Source organism: Danio rerio, chromosome 11 (genome assembly GCF_052040795.2).
Source record: "Danio rerio strain M-AB ecotype USA chromosome 11, GRCz13ab, whole genome shotgun sequence".
Lineage (NCBI taxonomy): Eukaryota > Metazoa > Chordata > Actinopteri > Cypriniformes > Danionidae > Danio > Danio rerio.
Genome location: NC_141031.1, coordinates 41,186,305 through 41,202,635, shown reverse-complemented (window position 1 = coordinate 41,202,635; position 16,331 = coordinate 41,186,305). Strand labels below are relative to the sequence as shown.

Below are 16,331 nucleotides of genomic sequence, written 5' to 3'. Positions count from 1 at the left end.
ATATTTTCTAATCCCTTAACTCTGTGGTTAGGGGTTTTGGGAAATATAAACAGATGTTTCAATATAATGTTAACTTTCTCTGTGAAAATACAGTATTTTTTGAGTTTTTTCTGTAAACGTCACATCCATAATATTAAAATGGCTCAGTTTATCAACCAACCAACCTCCAGCATCATGTTTGGAGGGATGAATCCATCCTCATGAATGTGTGAACGTTACTGAGAAACACTGATGTGTGAACAGAGGTTATAATCTGAGCAGCAATGAGGCGAGAGGGCTGAAGACGGAGCCGTCGCCCTGGGCCTGTAACCTGGCGTCCATATTCGGTCGACCTCATTCTCATCCTCCTGTCACCATCAAAGCACAACAAGCTCTTTAGACTAACAAGAACCCATCCACAATGCAGGGCGGCGTTTGTGCATATTCATTCTCCAGATGTGCTATTTTCAACTAGACAGGGAATTTTGTGTCAATTTCCATTTCAAAGCCGGATGAAGAAAGGCAAAGAGCACTTCTTTATAATCGCAGGGCTCTGAAATTGCATCCCGGCTTGGATACAAACTTCTTGAAGGAGCTTTTGTTGTTTCCTGGTACTTTGCTCACTCGCAGCCATTACTACCACCCGATACGAGCACATGATATATGATATGTTTTGCTCAGGACATTTCTCTTTTTGTGTGTTTGTGTGTGTGCGTCACTATAGACAGTATGTGAGGTGCTACTTATCTCAAATGAGCAATAAAACCTCTCATTTGGTTTTTGTCCCTCTTGCGACCCAATTGCGCAATTATCTTCAATCGGCTTTCTCGAAATACGTCTTCACAGCCGAGGAAGGAAATTAAGCGAGTTACACGACCAACAAACCCCAATTGCGGCTCCTAAATACACTATTTTTCTTTAAGAGGAAGTGTTAGCAGTCTAGACGGAGGTGATATCTGTCATATTCACATCCTATAAAGGAATTCATAACCTTGCGTTATGTTACGCTCTCTTCGCCGCTTCACTAGTTTGTCCTCATGTTCTGTCTGACTGTTAAATTAAGGTCGTCTTCCACATGTGGAATAAAGTTTGTGGAGGAAGCTGGCTGGTCATTGTGACTAAGGGATAAAAATAGCTATTAGTGGTTCCTCATGCATGATGATTTTTTAACTTCTCAGTTGTTTCTTAAGCAGCATCTACATTGTAAACAAAATCTTGCTGCCTTATGATAAAATTAACTTTTCAAGTCATCTCAATTCAATTCAATTCAATTCAATTCAGCTTTATTTGTATAGCGCTTTTACAATGTAGATTGTGTCAAAGCAGCTTCACATAAATGGTCATAGTAACTGGAACAGTGTGGTTCAGTAACTGGAACAGTGTGGTTCAGGTTTTAGTGTTTAAGTTCAATTCAGTTCAGTTTAGCTCAGTTCAGTGTGATTTAATCATTACTGAGAGTTCAAACACTGAAGAGCAAATTCATCGATGCGTAGCTCTACCAATCCTGAACCAATCTCAACTTACGCTGTACACATTTTTGTGTGAATTATACAGTATTTAACTGTATTATAAACTCTGTTTTAGATATTGTAGTACACTTAAAAAATAATTCAAGAGGTTTTTTATTACTGCATAGTTTAATATCAAATCAAATCACTTTTATTGTCACATCATCAGCAGCACATGTGCTATGATGAGTGAGAAGCTTAGGTGCTGGCTCCAGACAGTGCAAAATACAACAGCATTCTCCCAAAAAACAGGACAATGTAAAATTGGCATTGTTGACAGCGAGTATTGTTTTAAGTATGGGTTGATTTAAGTGCAGTGCATGCTACATATTGATGGTGTTCAGTGAGGGTATGGAATAGTCTGTGTGGGGTGTGTTAAGTGTTCATCAGCCTGATAGTCTGAGGGAAGAAATTTTCCTTCAGTCGGCTGGTGCGTGACTGGATGCTGCGGAACTGTCTGCGTAATACATTGTTGTAACTTAAAATTATAAATTGCTTATTAGATTAAAACTTTTAAGTTTCCAGAATACGTTTATGAAGTTTTCATAACAGGAAAATAATGATAATTTCATCATCTGAAAATGTGACTATTTTAAAAGGTAAATATATCTGTCAATTGGTTTAAAACAATATTTAACTTGTAGCAATCCAAAGAAATTGGGTTGATAACAATTTTTTTTCTACATTAATGGAGTTGTTTAGTATTTTTAAGTTTTTGAATGTATTTCTTACAAGCAACTAAATGGACACTAAATTTAAAAACAAACAAAAAACTTAAACTTTTCAGCTACTTACAGGTAATTTGAGTTTGTAAACTGGAAAACTTGCATGTTATTAAATACATAACACTGGATTTGTTTTGAATTTTAATAAAAAAGACTAGTTGAAACAACTTAATTTTTTGAGTACTTGACTTAAAAATGGAGTTTATACAATGTAAAAAATACGGATTGAAGAGCAAATGTCATTTGGCCAACATAATAAAGTTTGCTGTTTGGTGTAAACAATATTTTTAGAGTGTATGTAGTGTTACTGTATTTTAAAGTTGCATTGTGAAAATTACTGCATATTTAACTGTAAAGATGAACATGCAAGTCTAAAAATACAAAAACAGCAAGAAAAATGGTGCTGTAAATGTATTTTTGCTGTAATTGATTTACGTTACTGGCGAACTGAGTTGGGTGTATGGTGTTCCACAGTAACACGTTACTGTAATCTAATGACATTTTTGGGGAATGTAGTAATGTAACAAATTACATTTTAAATTTCTGTAATTTGCTTACAGTTGCTAAAGTCAGTGTAATTGCGTCACTTACATTACAAATGTAGTTTTTAAAAGTAAAAAATCACGTTTTCCGCTGCAACCTCAGATAATGAGCATGCGCTTTTAAATTGCTGGAGAACATGAGCTGAAATAGCTAATGACGAGAGCGGTTGCTTCTTTAAAAGGAAATACAGACATTACTTTGATTTCATTAAGCATATAAACAAATATATTGCTGTGTAATATTTACATTGCACAAAACACATTTTATGTTAGGGAACATAATATTTTGGAATAGTAAACATGTCAGGTTAAATAATAAAAATAAGTCATTGACTTCTGCTCTCTTTTTTATGTTTCAAAAAACATACATCTTACATACCTTAGGAATGGTATAAGAGATTTCTTTCGGTTTTAAAACCTTGACTTTTCCAATAATACCATAATATATAATAAAATGAAATAATATTCCAATACTTTTTTCCTTACAACTGGTTATCTTCCCATGCCTAGTCCAGTCTCCACTGCTTTTAACTTGACCAACAACTTGTTCAAGCACTTGAATAGAAAGCATTCCATGACAATACTCATCACCAAATAGGACACCGGTGCCCCAAAACACGGTGCTTCAACTCAGCCTAAACAGGCTAATTTGGATTTTTATGCAGGAAGGTATCTTCTGAATGTGAAGAGAAGCATAGCTGTTTATGGGGCTGTTTAATTGCATCTTTTGTGCATGCAAGTTTGTTATTTCCAATGGAGGTGCGCATATTGGGAGCAAATATTGCATGCGCATATTGCGCATACTCACGTTTTCCAGGCACACCAGTTGAAAACTGTGAATCACCTGACAAAAACTGATCAATCAGCTTGATGCTTTGTATGGAATATACACAATTTGGTAGACTAATAACCTCAAGACAGAACACGCAAACGCTGCAGTGCTTTTTCATACTATGGATGCCAGTGGTTACAGGTATCCACTTTTTGCTATTTTGTGTTCAAAAAAAAAAAACAGATTTGGAACAAGTGAGTGAGGAGAGAGTTTTAAGTTTTGGACGAACTCTTTAAATCTTTTGAATATGTCAAGCTGCTGTGATCAACCAATTTTTTATGTTTTTTAGTGTATATTTAACTACTGAAAGAGCAGCAGTTTATTTAGCATTTTTATAGGTACATGTTTTCAAAGTAATATCAAAGTAAAGTATTTAGTAATCTGATTATTTTTACATTAAGTAATTAGTAATGTAATCAGACTACAATTTTCCAGTAGTAACTTACCCAACACTGGCGAACTGCTGCTGTTAACAGTGTACATCAATCAAACTGACTAAAAAATTACAGTAAGTTAGACTTTTAAAGTTTAGTTGAAACTTGATTAACTTATTAAAATAAGTTTAAGCAACATAAAGATATTTGTTGTCTTGAAATTTTACAGTGTACTGTATGAATTAGAGCTTTGGAGTTACAAAAGAGATTTAAAATTGTAATGTCAACCATATATTTTAATATCGACTCAAATATTGCTCATCAAGTTTGAACAAATGGTCTGAATTGTACTGTCTACATTTATTTTTATTACACTGGACTCTTATAAGTCGAAAACTATCACATTTGTGAATCTGTTTCATTTATTTTACTTCAGAAGCATTGTATGAGAAACCAATTAGATTTTAGTTTCGAATGCTTAATGCAGTTTAAAGTTCTGCTCAACTCCAAAGCTGTTTTAACATTAATGAAAGTTAAAAAAAGTCAATTTCCAACAAGGAAATGTGATACTTTTTTTTTTTCGTCAAAAAAGATTTTAAAAAGATAGTTTAACCAAAATGTCAATTTACTCACGAAATACTCTCCCTCAAATAGTTCAAAACTTTTATGAGTTTTTTTTTTGTATCTTAAACACAAAAGATGAGATTTTGTAAAAAGGGAAAAACCTGGTACCTTTTTTGGAAACTCTTAAATTTTTTCTAATCCAATCCCAACAAACTATAGGTAAACATACCGCTTATTATTACATAGAAATCTCAATTTCCTAATATTTGATGGACACTTATGTTTGCTTTTATAGTCCACAAATATTCAGCATGTCCTCATTTTGATCAGATGAGCATTTCGAAACCTAAAAGTTTGTGTGCTGACATGAGACTATATCAAATCAAACACTGAGCCTTTTTAAAAGTCTCACAATTGACTCTCCTGTCACAAATGACAAGAATTTCTATATTTAGAATTCATTGATACAATATTAAGACTCTCTTTTAAGGGTCACATTGCAGCCCCAAAATATTCAATATTAATTGCCATATAAGTGGGTTAAACATAAAATAAAGTTGTCCCCAAAAAAAAAAAAAAAAAAAAAAAAAATCAGGAATTGTGTTGTTTCAACTTATTTTAAATATGTAGTTTAAACAAGCAGCAAAGATCTGCTTTAATATTTTATGCTTTAAAAAGTTTGCTTTAATATTTTAATGCTTAATTTCATGAATGAGTCTTAATTTGGGGGCTAAACCCACACTCTCAGAAATAAAGGTACCTGCTGTCACTGGGGAGGTACCTTTTGTACTTGAAGGGTCCATATACCCTCAAAAGTATATATTACCTACAAATTTTAAGAGGAACACTTTTGTACTTGGATACTAAATTAAAATAGACCTTTTAGGTACAAATTTGTACCTTTTGAAAAGGTACCACTCCAGTGACAGCTTACGTAGCTTCATTTCTGAGAGTGTAGATAGCTATGTTTATTTACGCAACTTTTAACACTCAGATTTTTCAATCTAATCCTAGCAAATCATAGGTCAACAGGAAGCTTATTTGTGATGTATAAATCTAAATTTCCAAACATTTGATAGAAACTTTTATCATCCATAAATATTCAGCATGCCCTTGCTTTGATCACATGAGCATTTCGAAACCTACAAAGTTTGTGTGCTGACATAAGACTAAATCAAATCAAACACAGAACCTTTTTAAAGTCTCACAAATGACAAGAATTTATAAAACAAAATACATTCTCAGGGGTATTCGGTGATAAAATATGAAGACTCTATTTTAAGGGTCACATTACAGCCCCAAAAATATAAATTGTTATTTAAATGGATTGAACATAAAACAAATAAGTTGTCCCCCTTTAAAAAAAAAAAAAAAAACTTAAGAATTGTGTTGTTTCTACACAAATACGTAGTTTAAACAAGCAGTAAAAGTCTGCTGTAATATGTTATGCTTTATAAAGTTTGCTTTAAGATATTAATGCTTAATTTTATCAATGAGTCTTATTTTTTGGGCTAAACCTAGATGCCAAATTTACACAATTTTGAAGGCAATTCTCTCAATATTTAGATTGTTATTATTATTATTTTTTTTTTTTGGAACACTCAGATTTTCCAATCCTAGCAAACCATAGGTCAACAGAAAGCTTATTTATGAACATAAAACAATTAAGTTGCTCCAAAAAACATAGGAATTGTATTTCAACTCATTTTAAATACTTAAAATAATTTCATGCTTAATTTTATCAATGAGTCTTAATTTTGGGGGCTAAACCTAGATGCCAAAGTGTATTTACTCTTTATTTACACAGCTTTAAAGGTGATTTTCTAAATATTTAAATGTTTTGATACTTCACTCTAATCCTAGCAAACAATAGGTCAACAGAAAGCTTATTTATGATATGTGAATCTCAATTTCCAAACATATGATAGAAACTTTTATCATCCACAAATATTCCGCATGCCCTCGTTTTGATCACATGAGCATTTCGAAACCTACAAAGGTTGTGCGCTGACATGAGACTGAATCAAATCGAACACTGAGCCTTTTCAAAACTCTGTTACCTCTCCTTTCTTAGTGAAGAAACATCACTTTGACCACCCTAAAACCAAATCACGCATCCATCCCAAACTTTCCACCCTCTCCAACAAGCACCGTAATCGCCAACTACACGCGGCCTTGATAAGCTTGGTTTTTAAGAGTCCAACCACAGACACAGTGTGTGCTGTTTGACTTCCACACGCATGCTTCGTTTATTAATAGCTCCTTTCTGCACTAATGAGCCACTGCCAGCCGCCCATTGTGGCTTCACACTGGTCCTGCTTCACACTAATATTATTGACCGACTCCATTTGTGCCTTCAAGTGGTGTTCGTGCTGTCAGATAGGCTGCAATAAGCCTGGCGTGTTATGTAAACATTGCAATGTGTCGCTTTAAAGCATCTCTGTGTCCTCGGGACGCAAAAAAATCTATAGTCCCGGCCGTGAATCATGTGCGCATCAAAGCCCACACCAAACACACACACACACATGACCCCAAAGCTTGCATATGTTGCGTCAGTACACATCAATGTGTGTGGGTTTACAGTGTAACAGCTTTACAGTGTTATTTTAACACTAACAGAATGCAGTTTGGTTAGAAACAATCACTACAGATCTGACAAACATCATTGTAAAGTCATGACAGTTCATGTTACAGCACACACACACACACACACATACACACACGGTTGCATACTCACAGGAGAGGCTGGAGTCTGCAGGAGGCAAACAGTAGACCGTCTCTACTCTACTCTTCCTTCAGTGTGAAAGGGAGGAGAAAGAGGAGGAGGAGGGTCGGCCTCCAGGTCTGGAGGCAGTCAGCGCACCGCCAGACAGATAATCCAAAACTGGAGGTGTCTTATTTAGTCTGCAGCAGCACGCATGCTTGTGTGTGTGTGTGCATGCAGTAGACTGAGGCGATTGTGCTGCGTCCCCCCCCTCTCTCTCTCCACGCTCCCTCCTACATCTGCTCATGAGAGACCCTTCTGACAGGAGGAGATGCGGGAACGCACAACTGAAAAATAAATAAAATAATAAATTAAAACAACATACAGGAAGCAAATGTGTCTCTCTGAAGGATTTTATAATCATGCTGGGTCTCCACCCCCACTTGGCTGACTCTCCTCCCCTATTGTTATAGCAACGGCCAATCGGAGCGCGTCCTCATGCAAGCCCTCTCTGGCTGCCGAGAGACTGTGATTCTTTCACACCGGAGCTTTTTCAATATGGCTGTGAACCAGTAGTGTGTATGTGTGTGTGCTGGTAATTAGCTGATCTGTCTGGTAGAAGGTTAAACTGCATTCGCTGTACTTGGCTGTCAAACCTTTTGTGTGTGTGTTTTGTGTGTGTTTTGTGTGGTTTAGCATCTTCTCATGACCTGCCGTTGTTAGCGTGCGCTCTTGAGAGTGATGTCAAATATGTCAGGCTAATTAGGGATGAGCTTTGGAAGTGTGCTGGTTTTTGTTTGCTTGTTAGTTGTCTGTCGGTTTTGGTTCAATGGTGGTTTACGGTTATGATTTTTTTTTAAACATGATAGATCTACTTTAAGTTTTATTGAATATTGAATAACGGTTTTGAGAAACCGTTTTAAGTGTTAAGCCTGTCATTGTTGTGTTATATAATCAGATATAGGGTGCAAGATGTGTTTAGCGCGATTTGTTGCTATTTTCAGACAAGTGCAACTGTAATATTCACGTTTTGCACCATGTTGTTTAAATAGCAAATCTATTTGCGCCACTTTTTGGACTCATGAGTGTGCTGGTCTAAAAAGGAGGTGTGTTAAGGCGCATTGTTGGCATGTTGCTATCTTGAGGAATTAAAATTGACTAACCAATGCCATTGACCAACTAAAAGCAGGTCTAAAATCCAGCACAGAACGCGTTAGTTATGCGCCTATGCAGGTCCAAATGCTTACAGATTGCTTAATACACACAGAACATACAGCAATACACAAATATTTTTGCATTTGAAAAAAATAAAGGATTATAGTAACAAAAATTCTTATTTTCTACATAAATATAAAACCACTACCTTCCTGCCTTCATGCCTCCATGCTTTTTTTCAGTTCATTCATGACAATTAACATTTTTTAATAATGTTATTATTATTATATTATATGCATATTTATATTTGTTTTAATCAAAACAAATTAAGGAGATGTATGCATCACCATATGGGGCATAAGAACAGGACGTGTGTTTGGATATAGCTCAGTTTTTGACCATACTGTATTATTATTATTATTATTATTATTATTATTATTAATAATAATAACAATAATAATAATAATAATAATTTATTTGCTTGCTGGAAATTAGAACTGAATTTAGTAAAAAAAAAATCTTTGCACTTAACAAATGTAATTAAATATGTAGGCTAATGGTTGTATTCAGTGGAGTGTGTACAACACTGTTTCCTTACTCCACGAAAGTGGAAGTGAAAGTAAAGAGACCGAATAAAGGAGGCTCGTTCTTTATCCTCGAGCAGATTGTTTGTTTAAATGTTTTCTCGCTGGTGAAGCGTTCAGTTTTTTCACTTACAAAGTCATGACACAACTTACTCTTAAATAAGAGATTGAGCACAACCCTGTTAGACCATGCGCCGCGGCACAAACCATGTTTTTCCATCTTTAAAATAGCAAGAGTGGATTCAAACACCCCCTTAATGCTTTTGCGCCCTGCACTTTAGACTTTGCTCCTATATTGTTAAATAGAGCCCATAGACACATTTGCTCAAAACATGTTTTAAAGGTGTAGTTCAAAAAAAGAAATGAAAACGTACTAACTGTTTACTCTCAATCAAGTGTTTTTTTTTTTTTTTTTTTTTTTCAGATGATCACAAATTTATTTGGAAAAATGTTAGAAACCTGTTACCACTGGCTGCAATAGTAGGAGAATCATATACAATGAAAGGCAATGTTTGCAGATTTTCAGCATTTTTCTAAACATCTTCTTTTGTTTGTTTGCTAGTTAGTTGTTGGTTTGGGTTTAGTGGTTTGCATTTCTGCTTTGTTTTTTGAAAAAATATTAGGTCCACTTGAAGTGTTATTGAATATATAAGTTATGGTTGCTGAGAATGTGTTTTAAGTGAATTGTTAAATTTGTTTGTACTTAAAACATGCCTGATATTGTTGTTGTATATAATCAGACATAGACACATTCACTGAAAGCTAGTTTTAAATAGTATTAAATAGTTTTACTCACTTTTTACTCTCCATCAGTTTCTTCAGATGAACAGTGTTATTTTCTTTCATTTATTCCCTTAGTCTCTGATTTATCAGAGGTCACCACAGAAGAATGAACCGCCAACAATTCCAGTATTTGATTCTCCTACTATTGTAGTCAATGGTGACAGGTTTTAACATTTTCAATATAATTTAGTAGGCAACACGGTGGCTCAGTGGTTAGCACTGTCACCTCACAGCCAGAAGGTCACTGGTTTAAGTCCTGGGTGGCCAGTTGGCATTTCTATGTAGAGTTTGCATGTTCTCCCCTTGTACACGTGGATTTTCTCCAGAAACGCTGGTTTCCCCCACAGTTAAAAGACATGTGCTATAGGTGAATTGGATGAACTGAATTGGCCGTAGTGTATGAGTGTGTATGTGGATGTGCGAGTGTATGGATGTTTCCCTTGACTGGCTTGGGGCTGAAGAGGCATCCGCTGAGTAAAATATCTGCCAGAATAGTTGGCGGTTCATTCCACTGTGATGACCCCTGATAAATAAGGGACTAAGCTGCAGGAAAATTTATGAATTAATGAATTTTAATTTCATGCTGACTATTAAAACTTAACTTTAATTGAGAATGTAACTATTAGGACTTTATTTTTTCATACATTTGTATTAAAATATATTAATATTATAGTTTGTTTATATTTTAAAAGAATACTGTAATTTTTGGTACATATTTAAACCAAGTCAAGCAACGTCCATCAGTTCTCTACAGTATAAAAAATGCTCCTGCTTGTCAAGTAAATTAGTCCTGTTTCAAGTAACTTTAACTGGGAAAACAAGTTTAAAAACCGCAATTAAAAACTCATTAAGAAGTCAGATTTTGCTGTGTGAGACACTAAATGAGCTGCTCTTCTGCATAAAGTGAATACAAAGCCTTATAAGAGTGTCATACAAAGAAAGCAAGATATCAAACATATCAGCATAGACTAATTAGAGACGTGCTTTGAAAATCTGCTGCTTTTCACTGGCTGTTCTTTTCACAGAAAAGTGCATTGGTAAGAGACTTCATTAGAGATTATTAAGTGCTGATTAGGGCTCTTAATGAATGTTATTGTCTTGTTTTCTTGCTTCATTTTCCTAAAAAAGAAAAAAATTGTTTAAAACAAGACATTCATTTGAAGCATCGCTCCATAATGAATTCAGGACTTGCTTTCATATAAGCTTTAATATGAGCAGCACAGCAGTTCACAATTGCATTATTTTTTATCCTTAAGCCTAACAAATCTGTCAGTTCATTAAACACACTCTTGTTGTGTTTTATGAAAGCATGTCACAATATTGATAGCCTGGACATTTTATGTATATTTTAAAGTTCAATTATCACTATTAATAAATATTTAACTATGGCTTGACACAATAAGCTCCTATTTGCTATTAAGGTAATAGTTGGGTTTTATTAGGTAGGATTAGGGATGTAGAATAAGATCATGCAGATGTATATATTGTATAAAGTCTTGTCATCGATCTCAGTTGTAAGAGCAACAAATAATAACTTGACTTCTAGCTGATCATTCTGAAAAGTGGGAGAAGGTCGATTTTTCCTGTGAATCATCTGCTGAACTGCATCCCAATCATCACAAATACTGCAGAAGATCTATTGGAACCCACATGGACCCAAGATTCTCACAGAAATCAGTCATGTTTGGTGAAGGAAAAATCTTGGGGGCTTGGGGTTACATTAAGTATGGGGGTGTGCAAGATCTGCAGAGTAAATGGCAACATCAACAGCTCGAGATATCGAGACATTTGTGCTGCCCGTTATATTATAAACCACAGGAGAGTGCAAATCCTTCAGCAGCATTGCGCTCCTTCTCATACTTCAACCTCCACATCAAAATTCCTGAAGGTTAAGGGGCTCCAGGATTGGCCAGCCCAGTCACCAAGTATGAACATTATTGAGCATATCTGGGGTAAGGCATTGAAAATGAATAAAAAGAATCTTGATATATTCTGGGAGTCCTGCAAGAACACTTTCTTTGCTATTCCAGATGACATTATTATTAGGTGGTTTGAGTCATTGCAGAGATGAATGGATGCAGTTCTCCAAGCTCATAGGAGTCATACACAATATTAAGTCTTTGCCCACTGCAGCATGACTTTATATTCAATACTGGACATTATCTCTGTTAAATGACAAGACTTTGTCTAAGCAAAACCAGACCTTTCTTTCCTAATTAAATAATTCCAAATCATATTAATGTTCATATTTTATTTTGGTAAAATAAGCGTAATTTATAGGCCCTTGCATTTCATATAAGCCACTTCTGAAACCAAAACTTCTGAAACCAAAAAGTTTTTTGCAAAAAAATGCAAAAATAAATTACAAACTACAAAGTTAACTATTTTTTTCATTGTTTTGCTTCTTGATTTTTCTTCTTTTTTTAAATTAATATTAATATTTTTATATAACATATCAATTTGGGTGTACTAGTTTTAGGACCGTTATCGTAAGTTATTTTGTTAGATAAGCTCAGATTTGGCTTCAGTACTGACTAATCTAATGTATATGCACAAATTTAATATTGTATAGCTTACTATTAAAATATTAATTTAAAAGAGATTTGTGAGGGGTGTACTTAAATATGCTAAGCACTGTATATAACTTTGGAATTCTTTTGACACAATGTTCAAGTGATTCTGCTAAAAATGTCTTGTTTTCCTTTAAATAAAGTCAGTTGAACAGGTTTTTAAGCACATGAGGGTGACTAAATGATGATTTCATTTTCACACTTGTCCACACTTTTTTTCTCTTAGCTCAAATTCTGTTCCTTTAAAACACAAACCAGCAGCACAGTGGGATTCTAACATGTGGCCAAATGAACAAAATCCTTGTTAGATCTTGTGCTTCTCACAGCAGTCACACAGTCAAAGCTGCTTTTCATCAGACCGGCAACTTTCAGCTCTGCCTCAAACACGAGGTTCACTGATCTTTGTGTATCTGTGTGTGTGTGTGTGTGTGTGTGTGTGTGTGTGTGTGTGTGTGTGTGTGTGTCTTTACCCGCATACAATATACAGTGGTAGAATCCAAACATAGAGACCCGCACAGCAGAACCAGCGCTCGGCAGAAATTACACTGCCAAATTCAGTTTTCACACCTGAATCAGAGCAAACAATTTCACTGAATTGAGGTAGAGAGAACCAGTCAAAATTGAGGCAGAGGAAAAAATGTGTGTGCTTCTTTTTTCTTAAAAAACAATCGGCTAACTTACTGTTGTTCCGATAAAAAAAAATAAAAAAAAATAAATCTAAATGGATCTTGTCCTAGAGCTTTTAAGCTATAACCATCAAGCAACACAGCAACCACACAGAACACTCAAGTAAAGGATGGCAACACCTTAGCAACTGCACATACTGTAATACAAAACTCCGGCAATCACTGACAATATCTTAAAGGGGTGCTCCAGAGTGTATTTATAAGGCTTGGTTGTGTTTATAAGTTGCAAATCAATGTGTGCTCATGCTTCATTTGTATAAAATCACGTTATTTTTTTCATACATCTTTAATTATATATATACAGCTAATCAGCTAACATGAAAACGAATGTCATATTTCCTAGTTCCTTTGAAAGGCCCACCTTCAAGAGGCTCTGATTGGTCAGCTAACATAATGTGCTGTGATTCACAGATTGGCTCCACATCATGCCCCTACAAGTGCACGCTTTTGCGCTGCGTAAACGCTCAGTCAGAGCAGCTGTTAGCAGCATTAGCTGCCTGAATCAGACAGAAAAATGAAGAACACACAGCTAAACCTCACGCCTGATCTCTAAAATAAAATTTGACAAGTTTCTTTCACATATATTCAGGTTATAGGCATGTGAAAGTAATATAAAATGTTGTCATGTCTTCTGGGAGTTTGTTATTTGAGATGTAGTATGCAGGGAATGCAGCCGCATAGATGCTGAAAGCATCCGAATAGAGAGACAATTCAAAGTTGGTGAAGATTGTGGGTCTTTACCGCCGTTTGACTGATGAATATAATTTTTTTGTAGCCTAATCATTAACAGTGCCAAACAGCATTTACCATTGTTAACATCCTTGTTTACATCCTCACTACAACATACCGTTAATGCTAAAAACTGTGCATGTAGTTGATCAATTTTAACAAGTAAAAATACTTACAGGTTCTGGCTCACAATCCACAGCTTCGTTGGTTTGAGGAATTTTTTGCTGAATCCAGCTGAACTGGGAAAAATTCTGGGAGTCCTCCTTTGTCAAATGCTAGCTATGTATTTTTTTATAATTCTCTGGATCATAATTAAGCTGTTAGCACTTTTCTCATTGTGTCGTGTCCTTTAGAAGCGCAAACACAGAAACAGAAGACGCTCTGTGGAAATAGCAGCGTTTGGACAGCATTTTAGCTTTCTCTGCTAGAACATTAAGGCCCAATCCCAATTCAATTTTTGTACCCCTACCCTTACAACCGAGGGTTAAGGGGAAGGGCTTCAAAATTTACTCCTAAGAATTGGGACAGCACTACAGTATCTGCACACGTCACCATATGTCCTTGCAAATTCTTGCTTCATATGAGATCAGGCGATCACAACTGCTGGACTGATTCCAGTTGTGTTATTTTTTTGTATTTATCTTCAGGAAATCACTGAAGGCATATATCATGTTATCATAATGATCTAATGTGGCAATAAGATTGTAATACTGTGCATTTAACACATTGGCCATATTCATCTATGTAAACATAACCGTAGCATTAACATTATAGCAGACACTGTAAAAAGCTCATTTTCAGCCACTTGACGTTACTGACAGGGTATTCCAGTGTCATCGAGTGTCAGAAAGTTGTGGGATGCTGTACAGGAGTTATGATTAGGGATTATAGATTGCGAATAGATCGTGAAAATTCGAAATAATGACAAAAAAAATGCTAATTTGTGGATCTCCTTACTTCCGGGTGCAGCTGTGGCTGGTGTATTCTGGGAAAGTTTCTTACCCCTTGGTTTCAAATATGGTCCTGAAAAGTCTTCATTAGAAGGGGTGTATACCCCTTTGCCCTTAGCCCTACAACTTCAAGCTAAAGAGAATTGGGACACCACTACCCCTTCACGGGCACGCACAAAATGAGGGGTAGGGGTAAGGAGAGGGGCTAAGGGGGAGAATTGGGATTGGGCCTACAGCACATCTGGCCACGCCCCTTCGCTGCACAGGGTGAATGCATGCGTGTAATCTCAAGGGTTAGTTACACCTCTTCCATACAGGCCAGGGCCGACCAAGTAAACTGTGCCTGAGCCCTATTCAGAGCACTCTTCTCAAACGATCCAGGGAACGGGCTCGGGCATGGTTCAGATAGCATAGTGTGAGTACGCCCTTAGAATAGAGGATAGAATGAAACATCATTTCGCAGGCTGGAAAACCAGGCTGGAAATGGCTTTACAACCAGACTGATTGACCAGCTAACCAGCTTAGACTGGTTTAAGCAGTTTTTTATCAGTAGGGTAACCACTTACCAGCCTAACCCGAATGTCCTATCAACTTAGTAATTCTTTAGAAACTACTAAAGGCATTCCCTCAAGCCTCTTCACATTAAAGTTTGTCCTTCTAACTTTTTTATTTATCTATTTTTTTAATCTTGTTGATGGTGGTATTTACAGGAGATCTGCATGACTACATTTACTGGCACACAAACAGAAAGACTTTTTTCTTCTGCACTTCTCAGAATGTTCTTCTTCACACATAATTATTTTTAATGAAAGTGTGACTTTCTGAAATGTTCCCAGTAAGAGATCATGTGCAGTTCGCCGGTCATTATGGCAAAATAAACCCCTCAGCCCTGATGCGAATTGGAGCGTAAATAATGAAGACCTTCATTAACTAACTAACTCATAACATTGTGTTTAATTGCATCTTCTCTATTGTGTGTTGCTCTGCTGCAGAAATGGAGTTTTGTCGCGGAGCATTTCTGATATTGTTTTCTCTCCAGGATTAATTAGCTCTGCTGGTATTATCCTCATTTGTAAGTCACTTTGAATAAAAGCTTCTGCCAAATGAATAAATAACGAATAAATATAAATGCAAATGAAGTTACAAGTAAGAAAAAGGCTCTGCATTTCTCACAAGTTCACTTAAAATTTAATTATTACCATTCCTATATACATTTAAAGTCTCATTCAAATGTACTACAAGTAACTGTTGTAAGTTCTCACGCTTTTAACGTGTGCTTTTATGTTTTTATTTCTTTCTGGAAGTAAATATAAACTCTTCCTTGCTGTTTACTGTCAATAAATGCAGGATCTTCTAAGGTGGCTTGATCTTTACTGAGATGTGGAACATTTTGCTGTATCATTTATTTTTATACTTTTCAAGAGCATTTTTGTAATATTTTTTTATATGTGATATATAATTATTTGGAAATCGAATGCATTAACAACGCATGTTATTATATTAATATTATAGCATTATTGGTTTCAAGCTATGTGTGTTATATTAATAGTCTGCAGTAAAGGTGAAGAGGCTGGACGAGTGCAGTTATTTGGAGAATATTGCACAGCTATCAGCCAATCAGATTCAAGAACCAGACAGAACTGTTG

The 16,331-nt window shown here is 35.6% G+C and overlaps 1 protein-coding gene and 1 non-coding gene across 5 annotated transcripts in view; one reads left to right on the top strand and one right to left on the bottom strand.

Annotated features, from left to right (window-relative positions):
• The window catches only part of cdk18 (cyclin dependent kinase 18), a 160,788-nt gene extending 153,173 nt beyond the window's left edge, over positions 1-7,615 (bottom strand). For all 4 annotated transcript variants that reach the window (XR_015502897.1, XR_015502898.1, XR_015502899.1 and 1 more), the window contains exon 1: positions 7,262-7,615. The gene's annotated coding sequence lies outside the window, so the exon portion shown is untranslated. The remainder of the gene's footprint in view (positions 1-7,261) is intronic.
• Positions 1-16,331, top strand: part of LOC101882875 (uncharacterized) — a 287,867-nt gene that overhangs the window by 153,510 nt on the left and 118,026 nt on the right. The window lies entirely within an intron of this gene.